The sequence below is a fragment of the Apium graveolens genome, unplaced genomic scaffold (assembly GCF_009905375.1).
Source record: "Apium graveolens cultivar Ventura unplaced genomic scaffold, ASM990537v1 ctg4426, whole genome shotgun sequence".
Taxonomy (NCBI): Eukaryota; Viridiplantae; Streptophyta; class Magnoliopsida; order Apiales; family Apiaceae; genus Apium; species Apium graveolens.
Window position 1 is genome coordinate 92,019 of NW_027418532.1, and position 16,876 is coordinate 108,894.

The 16,876-nt window shown below is 37.4% G+C and overlaps 1 non-coding gene across 1 annotated transcript; it reads right to left on the bottom strand.

Annotated features, from left to right (window-relative positions):
* Nucleotides 1-14,880: 14,880 nt before the first annotated feature.
* LOC141701838 (small nucleolar RNA R71) lies at nucleotides 14,881-14,987 on the bottom strand. Its single transcript, XR_012566918.1, has one exon. It is a non-coding gene; the product is annotated as a small nucleolar RNA R71 (small nucleolar RNA).
* Nucleotides 14,988-16,876: the final 1,889 nt, after the last annotated feature.

The following is a 16,876-nucleotide window of genomic DNA, read 5'->3' on the forward strand; positions in this document are numbered from 1 at the left end:
AATATGGGGTTGTCCAGCACATGTGCTGAATAAGAACGCGACTAAGTTAGAATCTCGTACAGAAGTAAGGTTGTTTGTAGGCTACCCCATGGGAACGAAAGGATATTTATTTTATAGTCCGAAGAATCGGGATGTCATTGTTAGCACCAATGCAAGATTGTTAGAGGAGAAATATATAATGAATCACAAACCCATGAGTAGTGTCGTTAGAGGAACTAGTGGGAGGGACAAATAATACCCATGAAGCTGTAGTACAAGTAGAACAACCACAACATAATGTACAACCTGTCACTAATACCGCACCAGTGCCTCGTCGTAGTGGGAGGGTTGTTCAACAGCCTGATAGATTCATGTTTTTGGGTGAGTCTTCAGACTTGGTCTCTGGTGAACATGATGATGATCCCCGTACATACGAAGAGGCAGCACAAGACAAAGATGCAGATCTTTGGCAAAAGGTGATGGAATCTGAGATAGAATCAATGTATTCTAATCAGGTCTGGGAGCTCGTGGAACCACCCAAAGGTATAAAACCTATTGGATGTAAGTGGATCTACAAGAAAAAGAGGGGATTAGATAAAAAGGTGAAAGCCTGGAAAGCAAGACTTGTTGCGAAAGGGTATACTCAAAAAGAAGGTATCGATTATGAGGAAACCTTTTCACCGGTAGTCATGCTTAAGTCAATCCATATTCTTTTATCTATAGCAGCTCATCTCGATTATGAAATTTGGCAAATGGATGTCAAGACAGCTTTTCTTAATGGAAGTCTTGAAGAAACCATCTATATGCAGCAACCAAAAGGATTCATTAAGGAAGGCCAAGAGCATCTGGTATGTAAGCTTAAGAGGTCTATTTATGGACTTAAACAAGCTTCTAGAGACTGGAATATTCATTTTGATCAGGCAGTCCAGTCATATGGATTTGATCAAAGTCCAAGTGAATCGTGCGTGTATAAGAGAAGTGAAGGTAATGCAGTGGTTTTTCTAGTACTATATGTAGATGATATTTTACTCATTGGAAACAATGTTGAGATGTTGTCATCAGTAAAGGCATGGTTGTTCAAACAATTTGACACGAAGGACTTAGGTAAAGCGGCATACATCCTTGGGATCTGTTGGATTTTAATCGCAGCGGGGTCATGGAAAAACACTTTTACACATACAAAATCCAAATAAAAGCATATAAATCGTGAATAAAAATTCGAGGGATCGAATCTAACCTTTAAAAATAATTCGGAGACAATGATCAGAGATCCTTAGCAGTTGCTCCTCAAGTGTGAAGCACTCCACCGGTATCCACCAAGAAAACGATGTTAAGGAGGAGGAAGGAGGTGGAGAGAATTGGGTTTTCCAAACTTTTTGGGTTTTCGGGTTTGATGTGGGTTAGAATAAGATATGGTCTATAATAGTGTATTTATAGGAAAAAATTTCAGCTGAAATTTCCCCATAAATAATATTATTATTATCCCATTTATTATTCTCATTAATAATTAAAACACCTTTTAATTATTAATCCTTTTTCTAAACACTTTAGAAATAATACTCTCTCTTTATTTAATTTCCAAAAATTAAATCCTTAATTAATAATATTAAGAACTTTTCTTAATTAATTTATAATCAATTAAATCTCATTTAATCAATTATTAAATTTTCCAATTAATTATTTATTTCATAAATAAATAATTATTAGCCATTATTAATTAATTCCTCCACCATTAAATCATTCTCCTTTTATGGTGTGACCCTGTAGGTTCAATATTAAGCCGGTAGTAGAAATAAATAATAATAAAACTATTTTATCATTATTTATATAAATTCTCTAATTCATTAAATATGATTAATTAATTAATCACATTTATTCTACATCGTGAGTGATGCTTCCCAACATATCGCGACTATCCGGATAATATGAATTCACTGCTTTGAATACCAAGAACCTGTCAGTGAATAGTTACCGTACAATAAACTCCTTCTACCCTACAATGTCTCGATTAAATACAAGGCATGGATCTCGTGTCAAGCCTATCTAATTCAATCACTTGCTTACCATTTACTATGCGTAGTTCTATACAAATTAGAAACTCCTTTCTAATTTCATTCACTCTGGCCAGAGATTCCTGAACTAGCATAAGTGGATCAGCCTTGAACATTCGCTTCCTTCACTGGAAGGGGTAGATCCTTTATTGATCATACACTATCTTCGTGTACAAATTCCTATACCCAGAAGTGCCCTAATAATTGTCCCTGGAGACTAAGAACTAAACCAAAGCATAGTTCAGTGTACACAAGATGACTATGATGACCTCAAGTCTAAGGATACTTATACAACTATCACTTAAGCGAACAACTGCTGACACGTGAGTGAACTCCATCAGTTGTTCAGCTGGGCGAGTCATGTTCAGTGAACTTATTCTATAATAAGCACCTACATACTAGCTATAGTGTCACCACACAAATGTCTATGAGAACAAACATCCTTCATAATGAAGCAAGTATAGTATGTACCAATCTTTGCGGATTATTAATTACCAGTTAGTAATCCTATGACCAGGAACTATTTAAGTTTAGAGTTATCATCTTTTTAGGTCTCACTATTATGATCTCGTCATAATCCATAAAAAGCTTTACTCTAAACTATGGTATATCTTATTTAAACACTTAAATAGATAGAGCCCGTAATAAAAACAAAACAAGTCTTTTATTAATATCAATGAAATCAAAACAGATTACATAAAAGTTATTCCTAAATCCTAATACATGATTGGACTTAGGACATATTCCTTTCAATCTCCCACTTGTACTAAAGCCAATCACTCTGGTATCTAATACCCATCTTGTCTTTACGACACTCAAAGTGACTTTCATAAAGTAGCTTTGTGAGTGGGTCTGCTATGTTGTTATGTGTGTCAACTCTAATTCAATACAACACAAGAAATGTTATCGCGCTGCCACTAACCCTTTTGTAGACGCATGGTTCATCTACGTTTTTGATAAAATCAAACTCTTTGATTGTCTCATCAAAATGAATGTTCCATCTACGAGAAGCTTGCTTTAAACCACATATGGTTCGCAATAGCTTACACACTAGGTTTTCATTTCCCTTGGAAAGAAAACCATCTGGCTATATGCCAGATTACATAGTCGTAGTAAGCAGCAATCGCAAGCAAAATTCGAACCGATTTTAACAGGGCTACAGGTAAAAGGCTTCATCAAAGTCAATCCATTGCCTTTGTTTGAATTCTTTTGCCACAAGCCTGGCCTTATAGGTCTCCACCTGGCCGTCTGCTATAATCTATCTTTTGTATACCGTATACATAGATTCCATTCTGGATTTCATGGCATTATACCATTTCTCTGAGTCAACACTACTCATAGCCTCATTATAGGTCACAGAGTCGTCATCATCAATGATCGACAGCTCATTGTCATTCTCAATGATAAGGCCATATTACCTCTCAGGTTGGCGAGACACTTTCCCTGATCTATTAATGGGCTTTTCCATAAAAGGTTGTTCAGTCAGAACAGGTGTTTCCACTTGATCCGTAGTAGTTTGTGCTTCTTGAACTTCATCAAGTTCAATTTTGCTCCCACTGTTTCCTTCAAGGATAAACTCCTTTTCCAAGAAGGTAGCATGTCTGGAGACAAACACCCGATGATCGGTGCAAAAGTAATACCCTAAAGTCTCTTTAGGATATCCCACAAAACTACATTTTACGGATTGATATTCCAGCTTATCTGGGTCAACTTACTTGACATAAGCTGGACATCCCCAAATCCTAACATGTTTAAGACTCGGTTTCCTTTCTTTCCATATCTCATACGAAGTTTGAGGAACAGATTTTGGAAGGCACCATATTCAGTAAATATGCTGAGGTTTCCAATGCATAACCCCAAAGGAATACTGGAAGATTTGCATAGCTCATCATGGACCGAACTATGCCTAACAAAGTTCGATTTCTCCTTTCAGATACCAATCTGGAGGAGTCCACTGGGAGACTATACCATTTACTTTGAGATAATCTAGAAACTCTCCGTTCAAGTATTCACCACCTCGATCTAATCGAAGAGTTATAATACTATGTTTGGTTGTTTCTCCACTTCATACTTATATTCTTTGAACTTTTCAAAGGCCTCAGACTTGTGTTTCATCAAACACATATCCGAATCCAGATCTATCATCTATGAAAGTAATGAAGTATGAAAATCCACCCATGGCTTGCTTAGACATTGGTCCACATACATCTGTGTATACCATTCCTAGCAAATTTGCAGTCCTCTCTCCATGTCTACTAAATGGAGACTGCAGTGCCACTATGAAGTGAGATTTTCATCATCCCTTTTCTTTTATTAGTTAATTCAATCTGAAGTAAATTATGTCACATTTATACAGACCATTATTTAAAGCACCACGTCCATAAAGAATATTATCTCTAAGAATAGAACATTCATTATTCTCAATAATAAATGAAAATCCAGCCAAGTCTAACATGGGAATAATATTCCTCACAATCGAGGGAACAAAATAACAATTATTTCAAACAATAGTCTTGCCCGTAGGCCTATGTAAATGAAATGATTCTACATCTACAGCAGCAACTCTTGCTCCATTTCCCATCAGTAGAATCACCTCCTCTTCCTCAAGAGTCCTACTTCTCCTTGGTCCCTGCAACAATTGCAGATATGAGAACCACAGGCGGTATCTAATACCCAAGTAGAAATTTGATTTAATGACATATTCACTTCTATCATGAACATACCTGAATCAGAAGCGGTAGTCTCACTACCCTTCTTCTTCTTCAATTCTGCAAGGTAAACCTTGCAGTTCCTCTTCCAGTGCCCCACCTTGTTACAGTGAAAGCAAATAACTTTGCTCTTGGGGTCTTTGGCTTTTGGTGGAACCGGCTTTTCTTCACCTACTTTCTTCTTCTTGGAAGAGTTCCTCTTCCTTTTCTTAGGATTGGAACCTTCACCAATTAGAAGAACAGAACTCTTCTTAGGGGGAAAATTCGATTCCGCAGTCTTCAACATGTTGTGGAGTTCAGCCAGGTTGACATCCAACTTATTCATGTGAAAGTTCACAACAAACTGCGAGAACAAACTCGGAAGCGATTGCAAGACAAAGTCTTGGCTCAGCTCCCCATCCATGACAAAACCAAGTTGTCCAAGACGTTCAATCAAACTGATCATCTTAAGTACATAGTCATTCACAGATGATCCCTCAGACATCCTACAACCGAACAGCTCCTTCGATATCTCATATCGAGTTGTCCTCCCCGCCACATCATACAACTCTTGTAGATGCATGAGGATAGTGTGAGCATCCATATGCTCATGTTGCTTCTGTAGCTCAAAGTTCATGAAAGCTAGCATGATACATTGAGCAACATTTGCATCATCTATCCACTTACGATACACAACATGTTCATCATTATGTGCATCACTAGCAGGTTCAGTAGGCTTAGGTGAGTCAATCACGTATTCCAGCTTCTCAATCCTGAGAACAATTCTCAAGTTTCGAAGCCAGTCAGCATAATTAGGACCAGTCAATTTGTGAGCATCCAGTATGCTCCTGAGTGATAGTGCAAAAGACATAACGTACAAAGTAAATCTGAAAATGATAAACACATAACAACACTTAGCAAATATTCGATTTCATTTCAAAACACTATATGAATCGGGTCTTTATTCATAAGTGGCTCCCACTAGTTTTCTTAATTAATTCAACCCCCTATGTGAAAAATTAAGCATTCATAATGCTAGTGGGATTAGGGATCCTACATTCCATTACACAACCCCGGCTGTGGCACGAAACGCCATGTAATGTTCAATAGGCAGACAACTCTTGTCAATTACATCTTATGTTATTCCCTAATCAAACTTTAGCCTCTTGAATAATTGAGTCACGGCTGTGGCACAACAAACTCAATATTCTAAGTCAAGTCTAACCCAACATTCCGTACAATTGAATCAGTCCCCAAAGGCCCACGGCTGTGGCACGTAACGACCTTTAGATTCTTATTCAATGTACACATCTCTATGTAATAGACAAGTATTTCTTATTTCGAAATCAAAGCCCTCGGCTGTGGCACGAAACGACAATGATTCAAAAATAAGAACTACTTTCTACCATGTTGGAAGGCTATGACCGACACAAGCCCGTTGTATCATTAGCCAATTACTACTTGATATTATTTAATTTTAGAGGGATTATATTACGTTACAATTATAATCATATTATAAAGAAATTCTTCCTTTTAAATTAAATATTTCAAATCAATAATCAATAATCAGATGATTCCCAGATCGGGTTGAGCATTGTCAAGAGGCGTCACTTAATAACCCTTTCTTACATATAGAAATCTGTTGTTGACAGAATCATCCTTTCTCTCATATCGAAAATTCATATTCAATTACGTGTTTCATAAACACAAGAATCTCATGATTGTATTCATAATATTATTCTTAAGGTTATGAAACAATTTCACTATACTAGGTTGTCTAACAAACGCCTTATGTTCATTTAAGTTCACCTAAATCTATCATCGCATGATAAACTAAGCATATATCACATATATCAACATGAATGAACATCAAGGTAGGCATGTTATATCATCTAGCACATTAGTCTAAGCATTATACATCTCTATGTATCACATGAAACATTTAAAAGCAATTTATACAGTTAAAAACAGCTTAAAAACACTTCTGTTAGCTATAAACAGTTCGAAACAATTTCATAAAATATCATATAATATACCATTAGAAGCGTCTCGAAAAGACGAATCCAACGGCACCAAAATTGCCCTAATCTGACCTCGCACGCGCCCTCACGCGCCGAAAGAAGTTTCCCCACGCGCCGACACGCGCACACGCGCTGTCAGGCGCGTGTCTGGACTCCGCCACGCGCACCCACGCGCTTCACGCGCCTCACACGCCCTAACCCCTATGCTGATATCAGCATGACGTCATCTGATGACGTCAGCATGACGTCAGCACGTCGTCACCAGCGCGTGTCTTCCATGCGCCGCGCGTGGCACGCCAGCGCGTAAGCCCCACGCGCGCGTGGTCGACGCGCGGTCCTTCCCTTTACAGCGATTCGCCGCCGCCTTCTCTCTCCCTCGGTTTGCGTGCTGCCTGACCTGTCTTCTTTATTCTTTCCGTGCACAGCAGCACAGACAGCAACAGAGTATATATACAAATATATATATATATATACTATATATACATATATTTACTTATTTAATTACGAATTTTAATTGTAAGAACTTCAAAAATTCATAATAAAAAATCTATACATCCTAAAATTATGAAAAAAATACCCAGACGATCTACAACACTTGTAGAACCCAGATCAACATTCAAAATTATTCTGAGAAACGATTTCTCATCAGACAAAATTAATCCATAATATAACTTGTAAAAATCATAATTAATTCATACAAGCATATAAAATTCTGAAATTTTTACCACAGATCTATATGCATACAACCTATGCTCTGATACCATTGTTGGATTTTAATCACAGCGGGGTCATGGCAAAACACTTTTACACATACAAAATCCAAATAAAAGCATATAAATCGTGAATAAAAATTTGAGGGATCGAATCTAACCTTTAAAAATAATTCGGAGACAATGATCAGAGATCCTTAGCAGTTGCTCCTCAAGTGTGAAGCACTCCACCGGTATCCACCAAGAAAACGATGTTAAGGAGGAGGAAGGAGGTGGAGAGAATTAGGTTTTCCAAACTTTTTGGGTTTTCGGGTTTGATGTGGGTTAGAATAAGATAGGGTCTATAATAGTGTATTTATAGGCAAAATTTTCAGCTGAAATTTCCCCATAAATAATATTATTATTATCCCATTTATTATTCTCATTAATAATTAAAACACCTTTTAATTATTAATCCTTTTTCTAAACACTTTAGAAATAATTCTCTCTCTTGATTTAATTTCCAAAAATTAAATCCTTAATTAATAATATTAAGAACTTTTCTTAATTAATTTATAATCAATTAAATCTCATTTAATCAATTATTAAATTTTCCAATTAATTATTTATTTCATAAATAAATAATTATTAGCCATTATTAATTAATTCCTCCACCATTAAATCATTCTCCTTTTATGGTGTGACCCTGTAGGTTCAATATTAAGCCGGTAGTAGAAATAAATAATAATAAAACTATTTTATCATTATTTATATAAATTCTCTAATTTATTAAATATTATTAATTAATTAATCACATTTATTCTACATCGTGAGTGATGCTTCCCAACATATCGCGACTATCTGGATAATATGAATTCACTGCTTTGAATACCAAGAACCTGTCAGTGAATAGTTACCGTACAATAAACTCCTTCTACCCTACAATGTCCCGATTAAATACAAGGCATGGATCTCGTGTCAAGCCTATCTAATTCAATCACTTGCTTACCATTTACTATGCGTAGTTCTATGCAAATTAGAAACTCCTTTCTAATTTCATTCACTCTGGCCAGAGATTCCTGAACTAGCATAAGTGGATCAGCCTTGAACATTCCCTTCCTTCACTGGAAGGGGTAGATCCTTTATTGATCATACACTATCTTCGTGTACAAATTCCTATACCCAGAAGAGCCCTAATAATTGTCCCTGGAGACTAAGAACTAAACCAAAGCATAGTTCAGTGTACACAATATGACTATGATGACCTCAAGTCTAAGGATACTTGTACCACTATCACTTAAGCGAACAACTGCTGACACGTGAGTGAACTCCATCAGTTGTTTAGCTGGGCGAGTCATGTTCAGTGAACTTATTCTATAATAAGCACCTACATACTAGCTATAGTGTCACCACACAAATGTCTATGAGAACAAACATCCTTCATAATGAAGCAAGCATAGTATGTACCGATCTTTGCGGATTATTAATTACCAGTTAGTAATCCTATGACCAGGAACTATTTAAGTTTAGAGTTATCATCTTTTTATGTTTCACTATTATGATCTCATCATAATCCATAAAAAGCTTTACTCTAAACTATGGTATATCTTATTTAAACACTTAAATAGATAGAGCCCGTAATAAAAACAAAATAAGTCTTTTATTAATATCAATGAAATCAAAACAGATTACATAAAAGTTATTCCTAAATCCTAATACATGATTGGACTTAGGACATATTCCTTTCAGGATCAAAGTTATAAGGGATCGCAAGAAAAGGATGTTGGCTTTATCTCAAGAGCCCTACATTGATGAAGTATTAGCTCGTTTTAACATGCAGGACTCCAAGAAAGGTTTTCTACCTTTTAAGCATGGAGTTGCTCTATCTAAGAAGCAGTGTCCTTCGACACCTAAGGATATAGAGAGCATGAAAGCAGTTCCTTATGCTTCAGCATGTAGAAGCTTAATGTATGCTATGTTATGTACGAGGCCTGACATCTGCTTTGCTGTAGGCATGGTTAGTAGATATCAGTCGAACCCAGGACAGGAACATTGGAGTGCAGTAAAAACTATACTCAAGTACCTGAGAAGGACTAAGGAGTATATGTTAATTTACAAGGCCTCAGATCTATTTCCTTTGGGATATACTGATTCAGATTTCCAATCAGATAGGGATAAGAGGAAATCAACCTCGGGATATGTTTTTACTTTGGGAGGTGGAGCCGTTATATGGAGGAGTGTAAAGCAGAAATGCATTGCAGACTCCACCATGGAGGCCGAGTACGTGGCGGCCTCTGAGGCTGCCAAGGAGGCTGTATGGTTCAGGAACTTCCTTTTGGACTTAGATGTGGTACCTAATTTGCCTAGGAGCTTTACGGTGTATTGTGATAACACTGGTGCTGTGGCAAATTCAAAGGAACCGCGAGACCACCTAGCAGCTAAACATATTGAACGTAAGTATCATCTCATACGAGGAATCGTAAAGCGAGGGGATATAGTTGTGGCTCACATATCATCAGAAGACAACCGAGCAGATCTTTTCACAAAGAGCTTGCCAACCAAGGTTTTTGACAAGCATGTGGAAGCAATAGGAGTCAGATGGATGGACACATAGATTTTTATGTAATAGTGGATTAAATAAACACTGATGTACACATAGAATATTTTGAGTATAAGTGGGAGATTAGTGTATACTGAAAATATTTATTTGAAGTATGTACATTTATTTCTGGCCAGTTTATTTGAGAATCATTTGAATGTTTACATATTGTCTAATATTATATATTGTGAACAATCTAGTATCAAATGGGATACAGAATATTAGATTGTTAAATACGGTTATATAATATAATAAGGTTCACAGCACAGGTGGTGTTGGACAATCCACTGGTATGGCTGTAGTATTATTTAGATTAGTTTATATTGACTAATAAATAATACTAGTATACTTTGTGTATATTGAACATGATCAAATTTAGAATTGTTCCCTTAATACTTATTAAGAAGAAAAACTAAGATTCTATGTTATTATTAATGCTTAGGTTCTTAATCCGGAAATAGTTATTTGACACGTGTATATTATTTACATGCTTTGATTTATATATGAAATAATTCTTTTTGAATTATATCATTATATTTTGGGTGATGGAATTATATACATGGTGGATATTATTTATTGAAGGAATCCATATCCTGATAATATTCGGGTTAATGAAACTTGAAAGCTCAAAAAGATTTAATTATGTGAAACCCTGCAGGTGGAATTTATTCTGGCATAATTAAATAAAGGTTGAGTGGATGATCAAGGATAAAAGATATTAATTAAATAAATTATCAGTAATTTATTTAATTAATGGACATATGATATTTTAAACATGGGGAATTTAATAAGCAAATAATATTGGAACCGAATTAATTAAATTACGGTATTAGGAAAGGTAGTGCAAATATTAATTCTTTAGTGGATTGAATTAATATTTAATTACATTGGGCTAGGCTCAAGATGTAATTAGAAGGCCCAACCTAATTATCCATGGTCCCTATTGTAGCCTATATATATTCTTATTCTCTTCTTGCTTGGAATTGTGTGAAAACATATTGTAGCCACCAGGGAGCAAGAAGAGAGGATAACTTGAGAAGACGGAGGCCACACTTCACTCAAGGGAATTTGGGAATACAATAGAAGAGCGTGGAATCAACCATTAACAAGGTAATACTCTTTTCGTAATCTTTATCGTAAAACGTAGTAACACCCTAAGTCCGTGGTTCCCAACAGACCTCACTAGGCCTGGGTTAGCCCTAGTTATAGGGAGTGTCAGAGGAGTTTTTCCAGCCATAGTTCATAGGAATTGAGTCAGAATCATTTGTCATAAGTTAGTGCAAATCAGGACACTTTTCTGTCCAGAAAACAGGGGAACATTGAACTTTAAGCTTAGGCCCAGGTAGGCCCAAGCTAGGCCCTTGAGCCACACTAAGTTTGGGAGTTGCCTTATGATCAGAATAGTCTATTGTAAAAGTTTGGGAGGTAAACTTGAAGTGTAAGGGTGTCAATTGTACTCAAAAACCCATTGGTGTCATCCTGAAATCACTATAATGAGCACAATCACTTAACCTTTAGTTTTAGAGCACTTATGAGTGAGGCCTAGGTTGACCATCATAGTTGTAAGATATTATAAGGTCAGTAGAGTTTAAGGCCTAAGTCAGGGTCCATAAGAACTTGATGGTTTAAAAAAGGCACTTCGAGTTATGAGGTCGATATTAAGAGTTTTGGTTAATTTAGCATTACTAAGTGACTTGAGTAAGTGGAGTGAGATCATCCAAATTTAGTGATGCAATATAGTGTGTTGATATATTATTATGTACTTAAATGTGTTATGTTAGCATATGTGGCTATATGAACTATTATGCTTATAAGGTAATTATAAGTGTGTATGTGTATATAGGCCTAAGTGCCAATGTGCGTAATTTCGGTTTATAATTAGGTTGAGTTAGTGAGTATATATTATAATGAGGTTATTATTATTTTGTGTAGGCTCTCGAGATGAGGGTAAACTTTCCATTAAAGTCGAGTGAAGCTCCAGTTGCTCCCACCTGCCAGTCAAGTCAAGCCTTTCTCAAGGCAAGTGTTTCAACCTACCTTTTTGTTTACACTGCAAGTGTGTGATAACCCAGTTCTTATATCTCTGAGATTTGTAAATGGAGAAATGACTTGTCGATCTACATACACATTTTGACTTGTCGATATCTCTGAGATCTCTACATGCATAAATGATTTGTCGATATCTCTTGGGACTTCTCTACAAGTCATTTTGGACTTCTCGACACACTTCTCTATATCCCTTGATCTGTGACTTGTCGATGTCTTGACTTAGAACATTTTTCCTAGAAAAGTATTATTCAAATCCAAGCTGCTACACTTCTCTCTGAGGCATGATCAGGAATTGATCTTCTTCCAGAATTTATTCCTTAGCTTGAAGTTTGTTCATAGAAAAATCCCCCAATCTAGTCTACTAAACATTTTTACAGACTCAAGGGATACAATTACAGAATATAAAATTAGATTATCATACAACCTAATCTTAGGGCTGAAAATATGACTTAGTCTTTTTATATAAAGGCATGTCTTACGCAACATGTATCTAATCCAAAGAACTTGAGCACAACAACTTTCTGTAGCTATGTATTCAGCCTCAGCCGTGGAAGTTGACACGTACTGTTGTTTCTTAATATACCAGGATACTAGTCTTTGAGAAAGGAATTGACAGCTTCCACTAGTACTCATTCTATCCACCCTGCATCCTGTAAAATCTGCATCCGTGTAACTGATAAGTGGCATTTTATACCACTTAGAACGTCTTAAAATGGCTTAAATTGGTGTCTTAAAATCAAGTATTTTGTGTATTTGATGCGTTTTTCTAGTGTTTATGCATTTCAGGGTATTAGTTGCATTTCGGAGGAGGAATCATCAAGAATAAGCCTTGGCATGTGTTCACCATTGCGAGAGGAAAAGAACGGGCAGATTACAGCGAAGAAACGGAGCAAACATGGAATTTTTCCAGAAGGGTCCTGCGCGCCCGCGCAGCAATGCTGAGCGGCCGCGCAGTAGCCTTGCGCACCCACGCAGAAATGCTGAGCGGTCGCGCAGGGTCGGGGAAAAAGATATATTATTTTAGACTTCTACTTCTGTTTGGCTTCCAACTTCTATGTAATCTGAGTTTTATGGGACTATTATATAGGTATATTTGAGACGTTTTCATAGAGTAATAAGGAAGGAGATTATGTTTTAGATTGTGTTTTGTAAGAAGCGAAGGAGATAAGGAAGAAGACCGATTTAGCACACAGCAACGAAGAGGAAGCATATATTCTTGTGATTCTTGTTTCGTTGTAATGTTGGATGCTAGTTTTCTTGCTTTGACTTATTTACTCTTGTGACGTACTCTGTTTTAATATAATCAGTTTAGTTATTATTTTCTTGTGTTTGTTTATCATGATTTCATATGAACCCATGATGGCGATAAGTTCTATTATGGGCTAATCATGATCATGGGGTTGCAACGGATTTATTATGGAATTCTTTAGTTAATTGTTTAATACTTTAGTATGTGATGATTGCATGATATCTAGTATTGGTTGTGCGTATTCGTCTTATGTGCGTCGCGAACATATAAGATAGGGTGTTAATCTCTTGTGAAGCGATGGTGGATCTTGAGATTTAGAACTTGCCATGCTAGCATAGGTTCATGTACGTTGTGCATGATTAGTGGGTAACTCTAACAGTTTTATTTGCCCTATGTAATCAAAAAGGGATAACTTGTGCTTAAATCGTTGTGTTGTCAATTTCTGTAGACATATAGGAACTCAACATAATTGATGACTATTCAACTTCTATCTTAATTGTGGATGTTTGGTAGAATGGTATTAGTACAATGAAAGTTGGCTTTTATCAGTTTCGTGTTATTCGATTAATATCATCACTGTCACATGCTAAAGGTAATAACAATGGCTATAGAAGGAAGTAATAATGAAGTTGTGATCTCATGAGTGTTTTATTATTGATAAATTGAAGTGTTAGTTAAGTGGTTAATTAAGTAGTTAATTATAGTTAGTATTTAATCAACAATTTTAAGTGTTATTATCTTAACATTGAGAAGTAGTCATACATTGGTGAGTGAGTTAAATTAGACAATAAATTAGTCTGAGTCTCTGAGGGAACGAACTAGAAAGTATTCTATATTACTTGCGAACGCGTATACTTGCGTGAATATTAGTGCATGATTTCGCCCTAATAAGTTTTTGGCGCCGCTGCTGGGGACTCGGCGTATTTGTTTAGTTTATGTACTTACCATCATTGGTCATTAGGACTCAGTGATTAGGACGTAGTAGTTAATTACTCTTTTCAGTTGTGTTTCAGGTACTTTAGCAAACGTTTATGCAAACTCGTTCTCGTGCTCGCAAGAGGACCTTAGATACAGCTGAGGAGAAAGACGAAGTTCTTGATACACCGGAGAAGTTAGATTTTGAGGATTCGGATTCAGGAACTGAGCAGAAAGAACCAGTAAACATGGGAGATCGTATTGTTCAAGCTGATCCAGCTCTTATGGATTTTTCTCGGCCTAAAATTGATGACATTCAGTCAAGCATCCTTCATCCGGCTATTCAAGCTAACACCTTTGAAATCAAGCCGGGCACTATTCAGATGGTGCAGAATTCTGTTTCTTTTGGAGGAGCGGCAACTGAAGACCCCAACATGCACATAAGGAATTTTGTCGAGATCTGCAGCACTTTTAAGTATAATGGCGTGACTGATGAGGCTATCAAGTTGAGGCTCTTCCCATTCTCACTGAGGGATAAAGCTAAAGACTGGTTACATTCTGAACCAGCTGGGTCAATCACTACGTGGCAAGATCTTGCGCAAAAGTTTCTGGTGAAGTTTTATCCAATGGCAAAGACTGCTGCTATGAGGAGTGCCCTTACTCAATTTGCGCAGCAACCTACAGAATCTATGTGCGAGGCTTGGGAACGCTACAAGGAAATGTTGAGAAAATGTCCACATCATGGAATGCCGGATTGGATGGTAATCACTGGTTTTTATAATGGTTTGGGGGCCCAATCTCGGCCCATGCTCGATGCAGCAGCTGAAGGCGCCTTATGGGCTAAAAGCTATACTGAGGCGTACAATCTTATCGAGACGATGGCTGCAAATGAGCATCAGATACCAACTCAGAGGATGACATCAGGCAAGGTAGCAGGTATTCTGGAAGTTGATGCAGCCACCGCTATTGCAGCCCAGCTCCAAGCGCTATCAATGAAGGTTGATTCTTTGGCTACGTATGGAGTTAATCAAATAGCTATGGTTTGTGAGCTTTGTGCAGGTTCTCATGCTACGGATCAGTATTCTCTTGTCAACGAATCTGTTCAGTATGTGAATAATTATCAGCGACAACAGCAGCCTGTGCCAGCGACCTATCATCCTAACAACAGAAATCATCCAAATTTCAGCTGGGGGAATAATCAGAATGCTATTCAGCCACCATATCAGCAAGGAGTGAGTAAACAGTTTAACCCACCTGGATTCCAGCAACCACAGCAGTATGCTATAAGGCAATCATATCCTCAACAGGGAAGTGCAGCTGCACCTACTAGTGCTGATTTTGAGGAACTTAAGCTGTTGTGCAAGAGTCAGGCGGTTTCTATCAAGACCTTGGAAAATCAAATCGGTCAATTAGCCAATGCAGTGCTCAATCGTCAACCTGGCACTCTTCCCAGTGACACGGAAGTACCAGGCAGGAAGGAAGCTAAAGAGCAAGTCAAGGCTATTACCTTAAGGTCTGGAAAAGTAGCTGATGCTGAAAAGGCAAAAGAAGTCGAAGCTGAAGTTAGAGATGAAGAATTTAAGCAAAAGGAGAAAGCGGCGGAACCAAGGAAGACTACTGTTGAACACACTCTGCCTGAGGCTAATACAGGGGAGAAACAGCTCTATCCTCCACCATATTTTCCTAAGAGATTGCAGCAACAAAAGCTGGATAGACAGTTCGGGAAGTTTCTGGAGGTGTTCAAGAAACTTCACATCAATATACCTTTCGCTGAGGCTCTGGAACAAATGCCTAGTTATGCGAAGTTTATGAAGACCATTCTTTCAAGAAAGGTGAAACTGGATGACCTTGAAACCGTTGCTCTCATGGAAGAATGCAGCGCTGTTCTGCAGCAAAAGTTACCACCAAAACTGAAAGATCCAGGAAGCTTCACCATTCCTTGCACCATTGGCAATCTAACTTTTGACAAGTGCCTTTGTGATTTGGGAGCAAGCATTAATCTGATGCCCTTGTCGATCTTTAAAAAGCTGGATCTGCCTGATCCAAAACCCACATACATGTCGCTACAATTGGCTGATCGTTCCATTACTTACCCAAGGGGCATAGTTGAGGATGTGCTTGTCAAGGTGGATAAGCTCTTCTTTCCTGCAGATTTTGTTATTCTGGATTTTGAGGAAGATAAGAAGATTCCCATAATCTTGGGGAGGCCTTTCTTGGCTACTGGTCGTACCTTGATAGATGTGCAAAAAGGGGAACTTACTATGCGGGTCCAAGATCAGGATGTGACCTTCAACGTATTCAAGGCAATGAAATTCCCTACAGAAGATGAGGAGTGCTTAAAAGTGGATGTGATTGATTCTGCGGTTACTTCGGAACTCGATCACATGCTAATGTCTGATGCATTGGAAAAGGCCTTAGTGGGGGATTTTGACAGCGATGATGAAGATAGCAACGAGCAATTACAATATCTGAACGCTTCTCCATGGAAGCGAAAGCTCGACATACCATTTGAATCTCTTGGTACTTCTGACCTTAAGAATGCTGAAGGGAAGCTTAAACCATCAATAGAGGAAGCACCTACCTTGGAGCTTAAACCATTATCTGAACACTTGAGGTATGCTTTTTTAGGTGATTCAT